At 38.9% G+C, this 3761-nt stretch overlaps 1 protein-coding gene across 1 annotated transcript in view; it reads left to right on the top strand.

Moving 5' to 3' along the window:
* The first annotated feature begins 807 nt into the window (after positions 1-807).
* The window catches only part of slc7a1a (solute carrier family 7 member 1a), a 52158-nt gene continuing 49204 nt past the window's right edge, over positions 808-3761 (top strand). Inside the window, exon 1 of the mRNA XM_061898577.1 lies at positions 808-1072. The gene's annotated coding sequence lies outside the window, so the exon portion shown is untranslated. The remainder of the gene's footprint in view (positions 1073-3761) is intronic.

Below are 3761 nucleotides of genomic sequence, written 5' to 3'. Positions count from 1 at the left end.
AACCTGACCCAGCAACACTCAGAACTGCAATAAACAGAGCAATTGAGAGGAGACAAACACGACACAGAACAAACCAAAAGTAGTGAAACAAAAAACAATATTAACAACAGTATCAATATTAGTTATAATTTCAGCGTAGCAGTGATTAAAAATCCCTCATTGGCATTATCATTAGACATTTATTTAAAAAAAAAAAGAACAATAGTGTCACAGTGGCTTACACTTGCATCGCATCTCATAAGCTTGACAACACACTGTGTCCAATGTTTTCACAAAGATAAAATAAGTCATATTTTTGGTTCGTTTAATAGTTAAAACAAATTTACATTATTGCAATCAGTTGATAAAACATTGTCCTTTACAATTATAAAAAATTTTTTTTTTTAAATCTCCTACTCTACTAGCATGTCAGCCGACTGGGGTGGATCCTGCTGAAATCCTATGTATTGAATGAATACAGAAACGTTTTTAATCGGAAAAATATCGTTTTTGAATCGAGATTCGCGTTGAATCGAAAAAATCGATACATAGTTGAATGGCGACCCCGAGAATCGATATTTAATCGAATCGCGGGACACCCAAAGATTCGTAGCCCTAATATTTATGCTCTCGTAAAGACATCCATCCATCAATTTACTACCGCAAATACAATATAAGTAAAATTGTGGTCACGTGGCCTGTGATGAGGTAGCGACTTGTCCAGGGTGTATCCCGCCTTCCGCCTAATTGTAGCTGAGACATACACCAGCGCCCCTCGCGACCCCAAAGGGTAGAAATGGATGGATGGATGGTCACGTGGCAACATAGTAGTCTACTACTCGTGCAGCGCTAGTAAGCTCGATGGCAACTACACGACTACAACGTCGGGAAGCAGGCGGGGCCACTTTGAAGATATACGTGCGTGTCTGTGCGTGAGCACGTTTAAAAAACAAGTGAGCTAAAACAGAATTACTCGTTTCCTTCCCGCCAAACGAGGTCGTAGTTTGGACTTTTTCAGCCGTCGCTCGTGTGTTGTTTTCAAGGGGAAGCTAGCGGGAATTAGCCGCTGATGCTGCGGTGCTGCTCGTCAAAGGTAAGCAACGTGTTGCCTCACCGCCATGTGCACGCCGCTACTCACGACATGTACACACTAGGAGATTAAATCATGACCTTTTTTCAACATTGTAACCGATTAGATGGGCTTACACTAAATGTGCAGGACTTTTAGGTGCACTTTTAAGTGTTTCTTGAGGAGGTCCATGAATTGATAAACGTGGAACCCGACTAAAAGAAGTTGGGAAAACCTAATGGGGTGTTATCATTTAGTGGTCAATTGTACGGAATATGTACTGTACTGTGCAATATACTAAAACACGTTTCAATCAATCAATCAAAAGGATAGGAGCACAGTGTTCTTGCTTGCAAACAACGCTCCTGTTCTTTAACATCATTTACGGGTCAGCTCTTTAGAACTTTATGAAGGGTAAACATTATTTTTTTGCAAACTTTTTATACTCTAATTACTTCAAAAGTTGCATTTTAAGTCGAAATGCCAATTTAAAAAAAAATGAATAGCTGCAATAAATATTTGTAGATGTTAAATGAAAAGCATGCACCAGCAGGCACAAGACATTGATACATTGATTATACATACATATTCTTAAAGGCCTACTGAAACCCACTACTACCGACCACGCAGTCTGATAGTTTATATATCAATGATGAAATATTAACATTGCAACACATGCCAATACGACATTTTTAGTTTACTAAATTACAATTTTAAATTTCCCGGGAGTTTCGTCTTCGAATTGTCGCGTATTGATGACGTGTACGCAAGACGTCACGGGTTTTTAGGAAGTATGAGCGCTGCGCACACACACAGCTAAATGTCGTCTGCTTTAGCGGCATAATTATACAGCTTATTGGACATCTGTGTTGCTGAATCTTTTGCAATTTGTTCAATTAATATTGGAAAAGTCACAGTAGAAAGATGGAGTTGGGAAGCTTTAGCCTTTAACCACACAAACACACTGTTATTCCTTGTTTAAAATTCCTGGAGGTGAAACTTTCCTATGGATCAAAGTGCGGTCAAGAGAACATGGATCCCGACCACATGTCAACCAGCAGGTTTCGGTGAGAAAATTGTGGTTAAAAAGTCAGTCCTTACCGGTGAAAAGCTGAGCTTGTGCCGTCCATAGCTGCCGTCGACTCCCCTGAGACACTGCGCGTCAAGACACCCGTGGAGACACCCTTCCGACTATCAGGTAATATTAAACTCACTAAAACACTAGCAACACAATAGAAACATAAGGGATTTCCCAGAATTAACCTAGTAAATGTGTCTAAAAACATTGGAATCCGTCCCAATGCAATCGCGTTATTTTTATTTATTTTTTTTTCTAGTCCGTCGCTATCAATATCCTCACACACGAATCTTTCATCCTCGCTCAAATTAATGGGGAAATTGTCGTTTTCCCGGTCCGAATAGCACTTTCTGTTGGAGGCTCCCATTAAAAACAATGTGAATATGTGAGGAGCCATCAAACATGTGACGTCATCGTCTGCGACTTCCGGTAGAGGCAGGGCATTTCTCTTAGCACCGAAAGTTGCAAACTTTATCGTCGATGTTCTCTACTAAATCCTTTCAGCAAAAATATGGCAATATCGCGAAATTATCAAGTATGACACACATAGAATGGACCTGCTATCCCCGTTTGAATAAGAAAATCTCATTTCAGTAGGCCTTTTAAAAGCTGATTTTGAAATTTTGTTGTAAAATATTTGTATTTGTAAATTGAGATAACGTTGATCCAACCTTGGATCCACGTTGTTGGTTGGGAAATGAACACATTTCAATGGTTAATCAACGTCACAAAATTGAATAAACATTGTCAAAAAGCATGTTGTTCCAACGTTGTATTTGTATTGTAGAACATTGGTTGGGAAATGACCAAATTTCAATGGTCAAATCAACGTCACAACTAGACTAGTGGTTTGAGTGTCCGCCCTGAGATCGATAGGTCGTGAGTTCAAATCCCAGTGGAGTCATACCAAATACTATAAAAATGGGACACATTACCTCCCCGCTTGGCACTCAGCATTAAGGGTTGGAATTGGGGGTTAAATCACCATAAATGATTCCTGCCCACTGCTCCCCTCACCTCCCAGGGGGTGATCAAGGGTGATGGGTCAAATACAGAGAATAATTTCGCCACATCTAGCATGTGTGTGACAATCATTGGTACTTTAACTTTTTTTCAACATTGAACAAACGTTTCATTTGTATTATAGAATATTGATTGGGAAATTACCAAAATTCAATGGTCAAACCAACGTCAGCTCTGGATATTGAATAAACGTCAAAAAAGATGTTGGTTGAACGTTGTATTTCCATCCATCCATCCATTTTCTACCGCTTGTTCCGTTCGGTGTCGTGGGGGTTGCTGGTTGTATTTGTATTGTACAATATTGGTTGGGAAATAACCAAAATTCAATGGTCAAATCAACGTCACAACTGGACATTGAATAAACCATGTCAAAAAGCATGTTGTTTCAACGTTGTATTTTTATTGTAGTATATTGGTTAGGAAATTACCAAATTTTAATAGTCAAATGAACATCAGAACAGGACATTCAATAAATGTCTCAACGTTGTATTTGTATTGTAGAATGTTGGTTGGGAAATGACAAAGATTCAATGGTCAAATCAACGTCACAACTAGACATTGATTAAATGTTGTCAAAAAGCATGTTTCAACGCTGTATTTGTATTCTAGTAT

This window comes from Nerophis ophidion, linkage group LG04, assembly GCF_033978795.1.
Source record: "Nerophis ophidion isolate RoL-2023_Sa linkage group LG04, RoL_Noph_v1.0, whole genome shotgun sequence".
NCBI classification, from domain to species: domain Eukaryota; kingdom Metazoa; phylum Chordata; class Actinopteri; order Syngnathiformes; family Syngnathidae; genus Nerophis; species Nerophis ophidion.
Note: the sequence above shows the minus strand (reverse complement) of the source record. Positions and strands in the feature narration are given on the sequence as shown.